This window comes from Neoarius graeffei, chromosome 15 (assembly GCF_027579695.1).
Source record: "Neoarius graeffei isolate fNeoGra1 chromosome 15, fNeoGra1.pri, whole genome shotgun sequence".
Lineage (NCBI taxonomy): Eukaryota > Metazoa > Chordata > Actinopteri > Siluriformes > Ariidae > Neoarius > Neoarius graeffei.
The window spans coordinates 77,551,656-77,569,349 of record NC_083583.1 but is presented as its reverse complement, the minus strand read 5'-3'; positions in this window follow the sequence as shown (position 1 = coordinate 77,569,349).

Here is a 17,694-nt window from a genome sequence, read left to right as displayed (position 1 = left end):
ATCTATACTGTCCCTACTATGCTGTACGTCAGTATCTATACTGTCCCTACTATGCTGTACGTCAGTATCTATACTGTCCCTACTATGCTGTACGTCAGTATCTATACAGTCCCTACTATGCTGTACGTCAGTATCTATACTGTCCCTACTATGCTGTACGTCAGTATCTATACTGTCCCTACTATGCTGTACGTCAGTATCTATACTGTCCCTACTATGCTGTACGTCAGTATCTATACTGTCCCTACTATGCTGTACGTCAGTATCTATACTGTCCCTACTATGCTGTACGTCAGTATCTATACTGTCCCTACTATGCTGTACGTCAGAATCTATACTGTCCCTACTATGCTGTACGTCAGTATCTATACTGTCCCTACTATGCTGTACGTCAGTATCTATACTGTCCCTACTATGCTGTACGTCAGTATCTATACTGTCCCTACTATGCTGTACGTCAGTATCTATACTGTCCCTACTATGCTGTACGTCAGTATCTATACTGTCCCTACTATGCTGTACGTCAGTATCTATATTGTCCCTACTATGCTGTACGTCAGTATCTATATTGTCCCTACTATGCTGTACGTCAGTATCTATATTGTCCCTACTATGCTGTACGTCAGTATCTATATTGTCCCTACTATGCTGTACGTCAGTATCTATATTGTCCCTACTATGCTGTACGTCAGTATCTATATTGTCCCTACTATGCTGTACGTCAGTATCTATATTGTCCCTACTATGCTGTATGTCAGTATCTATACTGTCCCTACTATGCTGTATGTCAGTATCTATATTGTCCCTACTATGCTGTATATAAGTATCTATACTGTCCCTACTATGCTGTATATCAGTATCTATATTGTCCCTACTATGCTGTATATCAGTATCTATACTGGTCCTACTATGCTGTATATTAGTATCTATATTGTCCCTACTATACTGTATATCAGTATCTATACTGTCCCTACTATGCTGTATATCAGTATCTATATTGTCCCTACTATGCTGTATATCAGTATCTATATTGTCCCTACTATGCAGTATATCAGTATCTATATTGTCTGTCCCTACTATACTGTATATCAGTATCTATATTGTCCCTACTATACTGTATATCAGTATCTATACTGTCCCTACTATGCTGTATATCAGTATCTATATTGTCCCTACTATGCTGTATATCAGGATCTATATTGTCCCTACTATGCTGTATATCAGTATCTATATTGTCCCTACTATGCAGTATATCAGTATCTATATTGTCTGTCCCTACTATACTGTATATCAGTATCTATATTGTCCCTACTATGCTGTATATCAGTATCTATATTGTCCCTACTATGCTGTATATCAGTATCTATACTGTCCCTACTATACTGTATATCAGTATCTATACTGTCCCTACTATACTGTATATCAGTATCTATATTGTCCCTACTATGCTGTATATCAGTATCTATATTGTCCCTACTATGCTGGATATCAGTATCTATATTGTCCCTACTATGCTGGATATCAGTATCTATATTGTCCCTACTATGCTGTATATCAGTATCTATATTGTCCCTACTATGCTGTATATCAGTATCTATATTGTCCCTACTATGCTGGATATCAGTATCTATATTGTCCCTACTATGCTGGATATCAGTATCTATATTGTCCCTACTATGCTGTATATCAGTATCTATATTGTCCCTACTATGCTGTATATCAGTATCTATATTGTCCCTACTATGCTGTATATCAGTATCTATATTGTCCCTACTATGCTGTATATCAGTATCTATACTGTCCCTACTATACTGTATATCAGTATCTATACTGTCTCTACTATACTGAATATCAGTATCTATACTGTCCCTACTATACTGTATATCAGTATCTATATTGTCCCTACTATACTGTACAACCCCGATTCCAAAAAAGTTGGGACAAATTACAAATTGCAAATAAAACCGGAATGCAATAATTTACAAATCTCAAAAACTGATATTGTATTCACAATAGAACATAGACAACATATCAAATGTCGAAAGTGAGACATTTTGAAATTTCATGCCAAATATTGGCTCATTTGAAATTTCATGACAGCAACACATCTCAAAAAAGTTGGGACAGGGGCAATAAGAGACTGGAAAAGTTAAAGGTACAAAAAAGGAACAGCTGGAGGACCAAATTGCAACTCATTAGGTCAATTGGCAATAGGTCATTAACATGACTGGGTATAAAAAGAGCATCTTGGAGTGGCAGCGGCTCTCAGAAGAAAAGATGGGAAGAGGATCACCAATCCCCCTAATTCTGCGCCGACAAATAGTGGAGCAATATCAGAAAGGAGTTCGACAGTGTAAAATTGCAAAGAGTTTGAACATATCATCATCTACAGTGCATAATATCATCAAAAGATTCAGAGAATCTGGAAGAATCTCTGTGTGTAAGGGTCAAGGCCGGAAAACCATACTGGGTGCCCGTGATCTTCGGGCCCTTAGACGGCACTGCATCACATACAGGCATGCTTCTGTATTGGAAATCACAAAATGGGCTCAGGAATATTTCCAGAGAACATTATCTGTGAACACAATTCACCGTGCCATCCGCCGTTGCCAGCTAAAACTCTATGGTTCAAAGAAGAAGCCGTATCTAAACATGATCCAGAAGCGCAGACGTCTTCTCTGGGCCAAGGCTCATTTAAAATGGACTGTGGCAAAGTGGAAAACTGTTCTGTGGTCAGACGAATCAAAATTTGAAGTTCTTTATGGAAATCAGGGACGCTGTGTCATTCGGACTAAAGAGGAGAAGGACGACCCAAGTTGTGATCAGCGCTCAGTTCAGAAGCCTGCATCTCTGATGGTATGGGGTTGCATTAGTGCGTGTGGCATGGGCAGCTTACACATCTGGAAAGACACCATCAATGCTGAAAGGTATATCCAGGTTCTAGAGCAACATATGCTCCCATCCAGACGACGTCTCTTTCAGGGAAGACCTTGCATTTTCCAACGTGACAATGCCAAACCACATACTGCATCAATTACAGCATCATGGCTGCGTAGAAGAAGGGTCCGGGTACTGAACTGGCCAGCCTGCAGTCCAGATCTTTCACCCACAGAAAACATTTGGCGCATCATAAAACAGAAGATACGACAAAAAAGACCTAAGACAGTTGAGCAACTAGAATCCTACATTAGACAAGAATGGGTTAACATTCCTATCCCTAAACTTGAGCAACTTGTCTCCTCAGTCCCCAGACGTTTACAGACTGTTGTAAAGAGAAAAGGGGATGTCTCACAGTGGTAAACATGGCCTTGTCCCAACATTTTTGAGATGTGTTGTTGTCATGAAATTTAAAATCGCCTAATTTTTCTCTTTAAATGATACATTTTCTCAGTTTAAACATTTGATATGTCATCTATGTTCTATTCTGAATAAAATATGGAATTTTGAAACTTCTACATCATTGCATTCCGTTTTTATTTACAATTTGTACTTTGTCCCAGCTTTTTTGGAATCGGGGTTGTATATCAATACCTATATTGTCCCCACTATACTGTATATCAGTATCTATATTGTCCCCACTATACTGTATATCAATACCTATATTGTCCCCACTATACTGTATATCAGTATCTATATTGTCCCTACTATACTGTATATCAGTATCTATATTGTCCCTACTATACTGTATATCAGTATCTATATTGTCCCCACTATACTGTATATCAATACCTATATTGTCCCCACTATACTGTATATCAGTATCTATATTGTCCCTACTATACTGTATATCAGTATCTATATTGTCCCTACTATGCTGTATATCAGTATCTATACTGTCCCTACTATACTGTATATCAGTATCTATACTGTCCCTACTATACTGTACATCAGTATCTATACTGTCCCTACTATACTGTATATCAGTATCTATATTGTCCCTACTATGCTGTATATCAGTATCTATATTGTCCCTACTATGCTGTATATCAGTATCTATACTGTCCCTACTATACTGTATATCAGTATCTATACTGTCCCTACTATACTGTATATCAGTATCTATATTGTCCCTACTATACTGTATATCAGTATCTATACTGTCCCTACTATACTGTATATCAGTATCTATATTGTCCCTACTATACTGTATATCAGTATCTATACTGTCCCTACTATACTGTACATCAGTATCTATACTGTCCCTACTATACTGTACATCAGTATCTATACTGTCCCTACTATACTGTATATCAGTATCTATACTGTCCCTACTATACTGTATATCAGTATCTATATTGTCCCTACTATACTGTATATCAGTATCTATACTGTCCCTACTATACTGTATATCAGTATCTATACTGTCCCTACTATGCTGTACATCAGTATCTATACTGTCCCTACTATACTGTATATCAGTATCTATATTGTCCCTACTATGCTGTATATCAGTATCTATATTGTCCCTACTATGCTGTATATCAGTATCTATACTGTCCCTACTATACTGTATATCAGTATCTATACTGTCCCTACTATACTGTATATCAGTATCTATATTGTCCCTACTATACTGTATATCAGTATCTATACTGTCCCTACTATACTGTATATCAGTATCTATATTGTCCCTACTATACTGTATATCAGTATCTATACTGTCCCTACTATACTGTACATCAGTATCTATACTGTCCCTACTATACTGTATATCAGTATCTATATTGTCCCTACTATGCTGTATATCAGTATCTATACTGTCCCTACTATACTGTACATCAGTATCTATACTGTCCCTACTATACTGTATATCAGTATCTATATTGTCCCTACTATACTGTATATCAGTATCTATACTGTCCCTACTATACTGTATATCAGTATCTATATTGCCCCTACTATACTGTATATCAGTATCTATACTGTCCCTACTATACTGTACATCAGTATCTATACTGTCCCTACTATACTGTATATCAGTATCTATACTGTCCCTACTATACTGTATATCAGTATCTATATTGTCCCTACTATACTGTACATCAGTATCTATACTGTCCCTACTATACTGTATATCAGTATCTATACTGTCCCTACTATACTGTATATCAGTATCTATATTGTCCCTACTATACTGTATATCAGTATCTATATTGTCCCTACTATACTGTATATCAGTATCTATACTGTCCCTACTATACTGTATATCAGTATCTATACTGTCCCTACTATACTGTATATCAGTATCTATATTGTCCCTACTATACTGTATATCAGTATCTATACTGTCCCTACTATACTGTATATCAGTATCTATACTGTCCCTACTATACTGTATATCAGTATCTATACTGTCCCTACTATACTGTATATCAGTATCTATATTGTCCCTACTATGCTGTATATCAGTATCTATATTGTCCCTACTATACTGTATATCAGTATCTATATTGTCCCTACTATACTGTATATCAGTATCTATATTGTCCCTACTATACTGTATATCAGTATCTATACTGTCCCTACTATACTGTATATCAGTATCTATATTGTCCCCACTATACTGTATATCAGTATCTATATTGTCCCCACTATACTGTATATCAGTATCTATATTGTCCCTACTATACTGTATATCAGTATCTATATTGTCCCTACTATACTGTATATCAGTATCTATATTGTCCCTACTATACTGTATATCAGTATCTATATTGTCCCTACTATACTGTATATCAGTATCTATATTGTCCCTACTATACTGTATATCAGTATCTATATTGTCCCTACTATACTGTATATCAGTATCTATACTGTCCCTACTATACTGTATATCAGTATCTATATTGTCCCTACTATACTGTACATCAGTATCTATACTGTCCCTACTATACTGTATATCAGTATCTATATTGTCCCTACTATACTGTATATCAGTATCTATATTGTCCCTACTATACTGTATATCAGTATCTATATTGTCCCTACTATACTGTATATCAGTATCTATATTGTCCCTACTATACTGTATATCAGTATCTATATTGTCCCTACTATACTGTACATCAGTATCTATACTGTCCCTACTATACTGTATATCAGTATCTATATTGTCCCTACTATGCTGTATATCAGTATCTATACTGTCCCTACTATACTGTACATCAGTATCTATACTGTCCCTACTATACTGTATATCAGTATCTATACTGTCCCTACTATACTGTATATCAGTATCTATACTGTCCCTACTATACTGTATATCAGTATCTATATTGTCCCTACTATACTGTATATCAGTATCTATACTGTCCCTACTATACTGTATATCAGTATCTATATTGTCCCTACTATACTGTATATCAGTATCTATACTGTCCCTACTATACTGTATATCAGTATCTATATTGTCCCTACTTGCCGCTCTGTTGGGATATTTGTCAGCCCCCTCCACCCCTACATGAGCTGGAACCCATAAAAAGGAAAGTTTAAAACCTGCCTTCATTAAGACACTTGTCAACTGTAAAATGCCAAGAAGAATGTCCTTCCTGGACGTGGAATGTGAGTTCCGAATACTCACAAAGAAGTCTTTTCCTCTTCTTTCTTCTTGTTTTATGGCGGTTCGGTGCATTACCGCCACCTTCTGGACTGGAGTGTGAACCAGAATGCTTCTTCTGAAACGCTCTTGTGAAATTCCTCTCTGCATTTAACCCATCTGAAGCAGTGAACACACACATACAGAGACACATAGACACACACAGACACACATACAGAGACACACAGACACACACACACAGAGACACACACAGACACACATACAGAGACACAGACATATTTATTTATTTATTATTTAGCTTTTTGCCATAGGAAGATATTATATATATATATATATATATATATATATATATATATATATATATATATATATATATATATATATATGTACATACATCATGGCATGGGAAACCACAACAGCTTGCGCCAATTACAGTGGCCCCATTGTACCGAATCTGCATGTCTTTAAAATACATACAGAGACACACACAGACACACATACAGAGACACACACAGACACACATACAGAGACACACACATACAGAGACACACACAGACACACATACAGAGACACACACATACAGAGACACAGACACATACAGAGACACACACACATACAGAGACACACACACATACAGAGACACAGACACACAGAGACACACACACATACAGAGACACACACAGACACGCATACAGAGACACACACAGACACACATACAGAGACACACACATACAGAGACACAGACACATACAGAGACACACACACATACAGAGACACACACACATACAGAGACACAGACACACAGAGACACACACACATACAGAGACACACACAGACACGCATACAGAGACACACACAGACACACATACAGAGACACACACATACAGAGACACACACATACAGAGACACACATACAGAGACACAGACACACAGAGACACACACACATACAGAGACACAGACAGATACAGAGACACACACATACAGAGACACACACAGAGAGATACACACATATAGAGACACAGACAAATACAGAGACACACACAGACACACATACAGAGACACAGACATACAGAGACACACACACAGAGATACACACATACAGAAACACACACATACAGAGACACAGACATACAGAGACACACACATACAGAAACACACACATGCAGAGACACACACACAGAGACACACACACAGAGACACATACAGAGACACACACACAGAGACACATACAGAGACACAGACATACAGAGACACACACATACAGAAACACAGACATACAGACACAGAGATACACACATACAGAAACACACACATACAGAGACACAGACACAGAGATACACACATACAGAAACACACACATACAGAGACACAGACACAAAGACACACACAGACACACAGAGACACAGACATACAGAGACACACACAGACACATACAGAGACACACATATACAGAGACAGACACAGACACACAGAGACAAAGACACAGAGACACACACAGACACATACAGAGACACACACAGACACACAGAGATACAGAGACAGACACAGCCAGACACACACACAGAGATACACACATACAGAGATACAGACACACAGAGACACACACATACAGAGACACACACAGACACACAGAGATACAGAGACAGACACAGCCAGACACACACACAGAGATACACACATACAGAGATACAGACACACAGAGACACACACATACAGAGACACAGACACACAGAGACACACACATACAGAGACACAGACACACACACACAGAGACAGACACAGAGACACACAGACACACCCATACACACACAGCGCCTGGGGAACAGTTGGGAGTTAGGTGCCTTGTTCAAGGCCGTCCCATATTATCCTAGCCTGCATGTCTTTGGACTGTGGGGGAAACCGGAGCACCCGGAGGAAACCCACACAGACACGGGGAGAACATGCAAACTCTGCACAGAAAGGCCCTCGCCAGCCACGGGGCTCGAACCCGGACCTTCTTGCTGTGAGGCGACAGCGCTAACCACTACACCACCGTGCCGCCCAACTGTATTTAACACTATTGTGCTAAATTCTCCTAATAATCCCTGTATCATTTAAAAACCTGAAAATAGCCCTATATCCTGACCTCAACTGCAACATCTCTCTGATACTTAGTGTCATATGATTCCTCTGAAGTGTCCTTTTAAGTGTTTGTCTCACTTGGTGATATCTCGGACAATCCAACATCACATGCTCCACCGTTTCCTGTAGTCCACAATGTTCACATCTACCAGTAGCATACTCATCCATTATGTTTAATGTACTGTTCAGAGCAGTGTGACTAAACCTCATCCTTGATATGTCTTCCTCCTTTCTCTCGCTTCCTCTAATTTCTCCTCTCCCGAAAGGTCAAACTCTTCTCGCAAATAAATACAGTTTATTGTGTCTGATTAAATGTCTTAGTGTTTTAAAATGTAATTAATTTTTTGGATGCTCTTTAAAAAAACATATATTGTGAAAAAGTTCAATATTTTCCATCAGTTATTTAAGAAAGTGAAAATTTAATATACTCTAGACTCATTACATGTCGACAAAAATGTTTCAAGCATTTTTCTATTTTAATTTTAATATTTATGGCCTAGAGCACAAAAATATTTTTTAAAATCTCAAAATGTTAGAATATTCATTCTGAGTTTGAGTAAAACAGTATGAACACAGTGTATCTCTCGGTCCAGTTCAGTCCACACAACCACAATCATGGGGAAGACTGCTGACTTGACTGTTGTCCAGAAGATGATCACTGATGCCCTCCACAAGGAGGGTAAGCCACAAAAGGTCATTGCTGAAAAGGGTGGCTGGAAAAGGTGCACAAGCAACAGGGATGAGTGCAGTCTTGAGAGGATTGTCAAGAAAAGTCGATTCAAGAACTTGGGAGAGCTTCACAAGGAGTGGACTGAGGCTGGTGTCAGTGTATCAAGAGCCACCACACACAGACGTCTTCAGGAGAGGGACTACAAATAAATGAGCAAGTATAATATTTTTGTCTCATTTGTTTAACTGGGTTCTCTTTATCTACTTTTAGGACTTGTGTGAAAATCTGATGATGTTTTAGGTCATATTTATGCAGAAATATAGAAAATTCTAAAGGGTTCGCAAACTTTCAAGCACCACTGTATTTTCATAGTTCTCATAGGTTTCAATTGGAAACAATTCTGTACTGCTTTGGGGAAAAAATGTTCAGGAAATTCTATAAATTTCATTTTCAGTGCTAATTATAACACTTTACTGTCAGTCCTTAAAGAAGGTTTGATGCCACACTGTTTTGCAATTAAACAGTCCACTACATCCTGCTGGCTGGCAACCATTCAAAAATTCAGACCTGACAAAATACAAAAATTGACTAAATTATTTTTATTAAATAGTCTCTTGTGGGCGGCACGGTGGTGTAGTGGTTAGCGCTGTCGCCTCACAGCAAGAAGGTCCGGGTTCGAGCCCGGGGCCGGCGAGGGCCTTTCTGTGTGGAGTTTGCATGTTCTCCCCGTGTCCGCGTGGGTTTCCTCCGGGTGCTCCGGTTTCCCCCACAGTCCAAAGACATGCAGGTTAGGTTAACTGGTGACTCTAAATTGAGCGTAGGTGTGAATGTGAGTGTGAATGGTTGTCTGTGTCTATGTGTCAGCCCTGTGATGACCTGGCGACTTGTCCAGGGTGAACCCCGCCTTTCGCCCGTAGTCAGCTGGGATAGGATCCAGCTCGCCTGCGACCCTGTAGAACAGGATAAAGCGGCTACAGATAATGAGATGAGATGAGTCTCTTTTGGGTGGCACGGTGGTGTAGTGGTTAGCGCTGTTGCCTCACAGCAAGAAGGTCCGGGTTTGAGCCCCGTGGCCGGCGAGGGCCTTTCTGTGTGGAGTTTGCATGTTCTCCCCGTGTCTGCGTGGGTTTCCTCCGGGTGCTCCGGTTTCCCCCACAGTCCAAAGACATGCAGGTTAGGTTAACTGGTGACTCTAAATTGACCGTAGGTGTGAATGTGAGTGTGAATGGTTGTCTGTGTCTATGTGTCAGCCCTGTGATGACCTGGCGACTTGTCCAGGGTGAACCCCGCCTTTCGCCCGTAGTCAGCTGGGATAGGATCCAGCTCGCCTGCGACCCTGTAGAACAGGATAAAGCGGCTACAGATAATGAGATGAGATGAGTCTCTTTTGGGTGGTACGGTGGTGTAGTGGTTAGCGCTGTTGCCTCACAGCAAGAAGGTCCGGGTTTGAGCCCCGTGGCCGGCGAGGGCCTTTCTGTGTGGAGTTTGCATGTTCTCCCCGTGTCTGCGTGGGTTTCCTCCGGGTGCTCCGGTTTCCCCCACAGTCCAAAGACATGCAGGTTAGGTTAACTGGTGACTCTAAATTGACCGTAGGTGTGAATGTGAGTGTGAATGGTTGTCTGTGTCTATGTGTCAGCCCTGTGATGACCTGGCGACTTGTCCAGGGTGAACCCCGCCTTTCGCCCGTAGTCAGCTGGGATAGGCTCCAGCTTGCCTGTGACCCTGTAGAACAGGATAAAGCGGCTAGAGATAATGAGATGAAAAATAGTCTCTTTTTTATTCTGTACATAAAAAACGTTGGGCTACCAAGTGTGAATGCCCTGAAAGCCCAATGATCCACCAGGGCAACTTCAGATTTGTGGGTCCCTGCCGTGTAGTTCAAATCACAGGCCTGTCTTAAGAGGACAAATCAGTTTAAAAGTGCCTCAGAACGGTTAGATTATACAAATATATGATAAAACAGACCATTTGTGTGAAAGTGACCTACCACACATGAATGTTTCATGATGACAGAAAAACAGAAGGGTAACTGTAATTCCATTATCACTCCAAATTCGCATCTTTTACCAGCATAAAAAGTAGAGAAATCTGGTACTCACTGTGTGAACCGATCAACTTGGATGGAGTTCTGGACTGGACAAAGGATTCACTCGTGTCAGATTTACAGTTTTCATGTTACAGGCTGTTCTTTACAAATTCGTGATTGAAAGGCGAGAGTTTGCCACGCTGAATTTTATTTTTAACACTTTTGTTTGGGGAAAAAGCTGTTAAAGTTGTTCAGAAGTAGCCATACACTAGAGCAGAAGTGATCTGAGGGATGTCCTCATATGAGCAATATGATTTTTTTAAGCATTAATTCAGAGAGCGTAATTCTGTTACCATTTTGTAATTCCGTTACTGTTGACACTTCTTTGTTCAGAGACTGTTTGAGAGTTGATGAGAAGTGATTTGGAAAAGACGATGCTTACAGATCGAAGACAATACGTACAGCTTGCAGAAAAAGGAGGAACTGTTAAGATATATTTGACCAGTTTCACAGAAACTTTTAGTGAAAATAAAGTTCAATGGGTTTTTTCTCAAGATAGTTAGGAGTTAGCAGCATCCCATACTCCATATCATCTTCAATTCTTGCCATCTTCTCGTGCACAACAACTAAAAATGTTGCCTAATTTTGATGCAAATGTAATTCCGTTACCGAAGATTCGCTCACGAGCTGAGCTGAAGGTTGCTATCAAAGCAACCTGGGCTTCAGTAACACCTCAGCAGTGCCACAGGCTGATCGCCTCCATGCCACGCCCCACTGATGTAGTAATCCGTGGTAAAGGAGTTTCAACCAAGTATTGAGTGTATAAATGAATATACTTTTCAGAAGTTGGACATTTCTGTATTGTAAATCCTTTTTTGATTGATCTTTGGAAATATTCTAATAATTTGAGATACTGGATTTCTGACTTTCATGAGCTATAAGCCATAATCATCAAAATTAAAGCAAAAAAGGCTTTAAATATTTCACTTTACCTGTATAGAATATATGAAAGTTTACCTTTTTGAATTAAATTATGAAAAAATGAACTTTTTCACAATATTCTAATTGTCTGAGATGCACTAGTATCTTGTCATTTTTTTATACCTTGTATCCTGTAATAATTTGAGAAAAACAGAAGCGTCCATCGGCGTCTCCTTGGTCATGTACATGTAGAACAGCAGTCTGTTGGGAGACACATCACTGTTTACACCTGTGTCCATCATGTCTGTGTCTCCCAGGTGTCCAGTCGAACACTTGTGTTCAGATTTCATTACTGCCTACGTCTCATCCCCCTCTCATTATCTCTAGCCGCTTTATCCTGTTCTACAGGGTCGCAGGCGAGCTGGAGCCTATCCCAGCTGACTACGGGTGAAAGGCGGGGTACACCCTGGACAAGTCGCCAGGTCATCACAGGGCTGACACATAGACACAGACAACCATTCACACTCACATTCACACCTACGGTCAATTTAGAGTCACCAGTTAACCTAACCTGCATGTCTTTGGACTGTGGGGGAAACCGGAGCACCCGGAGGAAACCCACGCGGACACGGGGAGAACATGCAAACTCCGCACAGAAAGGCCCTCGCCGGCCACGGGGCTCGAACCCAGGACCTTCTTGCTGTGAGGCGACAGCGCTAACCACTACACCACCGTGCCACCCTGCATTAATGTTTACACTACAAAAGACACGTGGTGAAATGCGTCCTGGACTTCCTCGGCAAGTGGTTAGTGAATGTGTCTTGGTGTTTGTTTACATTTGTATTTAGTGCTGTCCAAGATGCATTTTAAAACCAAGTGTAAACAGAGCCAAGGATACACTGTATGACAAAAAGCTTGTGGACAGCTGACCATCACACATGTGGTTCTTCCACAAACTGTTCCCATGAAGTCTGAAGCACACAGTTGTATGGAATGTCTTTGTGTTATACCGTAGAATTACAATTTCCCTTTACTGGACTTAAGGAACCCGAGCCTGTTCCAGCATGACGATGCTCCTGGGCACAAAGCGAGCTCCGGTGTGTGAAGGTTGGAGTGAAGAACTGGAGTGTCCTGAACACAGCCCTGATTGAGCTCAACCCCACTGAACACCTTTGGGATGAACTGGAACTGGAGCCTCCTCAACATCCCAACATCAGAGTCTGATCTCACTACTGCTCTCATAGCTGAACTGAATGAACACAAATCCACACAGCCACGCCCCAAAACCTAGTGGCAAGCCTTCCCAGAGGAGAAGAGTGGAGCTTGTTATGAGAGTAAAGGAGGAATAATTGCGGAACAGGATGTTCATCACAGACATACGGGTGATGTGATGGTCTGGCGTCCACATACTTTTGGTCACATTGTGTACAAAAAGGAAAAAAAAAAAGATCACAGAAGAAATCATGTTCTAGGATTAATAAAACTGTTTTCCATCAGCCCAGACTGAAAAACAAACAAATCTGCTGTGGGTGAAACACACTGCATTGCAGCCATCTTGATTTTATTGTACACAGGGAGCAGAGGGAGGGGGGGGAGGGGGGTTGAGGAGCAGGAGAGCGCAAAACAACCAGGGGAAAAAAATGTCTGTCAGAACTTAATATTTCTCAACATGTACAGTATATATTTTATATTTCATCTGTCATATAATTCTTCATCACAACTCAGCGTCAGCATTATAAACACTATCCTTGTGATCTTGTCGTACTTTACAGCTCTATCAGTTGATCTACAGAGTGCTATTTGTATTATTGCATTACATACGCACTTGAGGGGACGCAAAATCGTCTTTGTCCTTAATAACTGGTTATATGTCCAGACAAAGGCAGTTTGTATGAAGACCATTTCAGTCCAGTTGTCTTACTGACATCGATTTGGCATAAAGAAGTGATCTGCTTCTCCATCACGCCATTAAACTGTCTAATGGGTTTCCATTAGTGTCTTTTCTTTTCTTTTAAATACTTTATGGTCACCAGGAAATGGATGGGTTTCAGTCACCAAGCAAAAGGACAGGACGCAGCCATGAATTGGTGGATTTCATCAATCAGGTACGAAAATACGGTTATACATGTTGCGCTTTATTTCAGGGATAAGTAACATCCATTTTCCTCAGGATCATAGAGCGATATTTGTTATCGAACATGGCAGAGAGGGTATTAGTGATGAATAATCTGATCAAGAGCACTCCAGTAAATACACTTGGCTGTTTGTTGCAGCATGTGGTGTTAAAATAACTGCATGGTGTAGCTGCAGCCTCACAGACCAATCAGCATGCAGCACAGAAACGCCTCGTGTGAGTCGAAACGAAATGCAGGAAATGAAACGTATTTTGGAAAATATTCCGTGATATTTCAGGTCCCTGTTAATGTTGTTTCGAGAAATGACACAACGTTGATATTACGTTTTACATTATATACAGTTACTCAGCTAACGGAGAACACGATACTACACAATCCGCTCGGACTAGCTGCGAGTGCAGAGCGGTCTTCGCTTCTTCTGGCTGTTTGAAAACTTTTTTTTGTTTGTTTGTCGTTCAAAATGTTACGCAGCCAACTGCTATTTCATATTTACAGAACATTACAGAGATGCTATTTAATCTAACAGTGTTTTGATAGAATGTTGGCTAGGAAGTAACCTTTGTGGATCGGGGGATTTGCGCCCTCACTGCTGGAAATCTGCTCATGCAAGCGACCCCGGGAGAAGGTTTCAGAACTGATGATCAAACAGCTCTGACTCTGATTTCCAGGGTGACTGACTGGAAACTCCGCTGACTCAATGATAATAATAATAATAATAATAATAATCATCTCATTTTAATGTGACAAAATCCAAACACACTGGCGTTTTAACGAGTGAACACCCGCAGTGTTAGCGAGCGTGTTGAAGTCTTGATAAACTCGCTAGCATTATGATTCGGTAGAGAATATAAATTGTAATCCTGTTTTTTTTTTTTAGAAAGTATGCTATGTCTCAAGTCTCCTAGTTTGTTTTTTATTTCGTTAAATAGCCTGCAGCACATCATTGGTCTTTGGGGAAACAACTGCATTGTTGTTTGGATTCACATCTGAACATAGCCTACGTGAGCTTGCTACTATTTCTACTACTGTGATGACTAGTGCTGAAATCAAAGCTTAATGAGAAGTAAGCACGGTGGCTCCCCACCCCGATGATATTTAAACACCACCCCCTGCTGCTAGGTTGTGACCCAATCACCCATGAACCTGTTGGCCAATCACATCACACTGTCACTTCTTTTTGGCTAATAAGACCAAGCCCACCACGACGGCTCCAAATGCTACGATAGCTCCACCAATGAGGAATGGCTTCAGGTTCTCCAGGGTTTCACAGCTGCCCCCTGCTGCCTCGTTCCCTTCCTGCGCTCCCTCCTGGTTGCCATCTTGTGCTTGTTTTTCCGCTTCGGCTGGTGGCGCAGGTTCGGCAGGAGCGGGGCTCGGTTTTGGAGGAGGTGCCGATTCTTTCTTCTCCGTCTTGGTACCTGGTTTCGCGCTGCTGTTCTTAGCCTTCGACTCCATGAGGATGGGGGGTGTTTTTGTCTCTCGGGTGCTTTTGGATGTCCTGGATAGAAATGAAGAAGAACAGAGATATAGTTATGCAGGACGCACTTCAATGCACCAATGAGAGTTTATAACTGACATTGGTTATAGTTTCATCCTAAAAGCATGGCTTTGTTTATTCTCATTGTGATGTTATGAAACCAGAAGCGGGCCAGATTGGATATCGCCGTCTGCCTGATGCCCAGCGTATTCCGTGTCTGAATTTAATATCATTCAATATCTCAGATGGACGATGTGCCTAATCATTTCAAGTGAGTCCAATGTTACAACTTCAGTGAATGGTAGATTTCTAAATATATTCCCCTCTCAGTGCAAAATGGATGGAATTTACTGGACGTAGCTTTTACATCATTCACACGACCAGTCTTACGGAGTTGGATCCTCTTCTACTCTTTGTTGTCAAAACCAGGGACCTCTTTAAGTGTTTAACAACCCTCAGTGGAGATATATTCGTTCTCTAGGCTCTGTGGTTCGATCCTGAGCTCTGTGTGGAGTTTCGGATGTTCTCCGGTTTCTTCTGACCTGCCATTCAGAGCTCCATGAAATTTAATCTCGATGTGAATGTGTGTGTGTGTGTGTGTGTGTGCTGCCCTGAGATGGACTGGCATCCCTTCCCTTCCAAGGTGGATGTGTCTTCCTGCCTCACACCACACCCCTCACCAGGATAAATCAGCTACATGTGCATAAATACAGAAACATACACAGAGAGATGAGAAATTAACGGAAAAGATTTTCAGTGATGGTTCCATGACGGTCCATGTGAGTGCGTATGAGTTTAATCCTGCACTGATGCATGAAACCTTGAGTGACCATGCTGAGATGTTCGCCAAAGGGATAATTACTAGGCTTTGAGCATAACATCCGGTGGGGTCGTCTCATGGGAAAGTGTGTGCGTGTGTCTTGGGTCAAATGTAGTTACAAAGAGCCTAGTAACGAAGAACAGAGTCAGCCTTTTTGCTGTTGACAGCCACCCTGATTAAAACACACGCACACGGCAATGTGATACATGTCACCCAACACGAAACAAAGCTGTCTTGTACAGCCACATAAGTGAAGGGTGTTGTTATATTCTCCTTCTGTCCCTCCCTGTGTCTCTGTAAAACCACATGAGTCATACGCAGCACTGATGGAGGACAAGAGGGTGAGGCCTTAGTGAGGGAATAAATAAAAACGCAAAGACAGTGAGAGAAAACAAGAGAGCCCTTAAAAAATAAATCATATGGATAGAAGAAAAGCACAAATGGCTGAGTTACACAGAGTTCAGCCTGCTAGGCCGCAGGCCTCCTCGTTCACCTCCAATGTAAATAGCATCATTAAAAAAGAGCAGAAAGACAACCTACCTTCTTCTGTCCTTCCTTTATTCCTCTGTGACCTTGTACCGATGGAGTAGATCGAAGACTCCGAGCTGGGCTTTAAGTGACAGTGAGACAGACCGCAAAATGGTCCTCAAGGAGAAACTGAGAATGAAGGATCTCAGTGATGGAGGATGCAGCAAGGACCGGAGGAGGACAGAGAGGAGGAGGAACGTACCACTTCAGCTTCGAACAGAGGGGTGGAAAACTGCGCAACTGGAAAACATAGTTACTGTTGAATGAAAATAGGACCTGTATGTTTGAGAAGCTGGTTAGTTAGCATGGGTGTCATGCTATGAAACAAAATATCTGTTTAAAGGAACAGTTCAAGCAAAACGATGAAATAACTGCATACCTAAATCACAGCACGGTGGTGTAGCGGTTAGCACCGTCACATCACAGCAAGAAGGTTCTG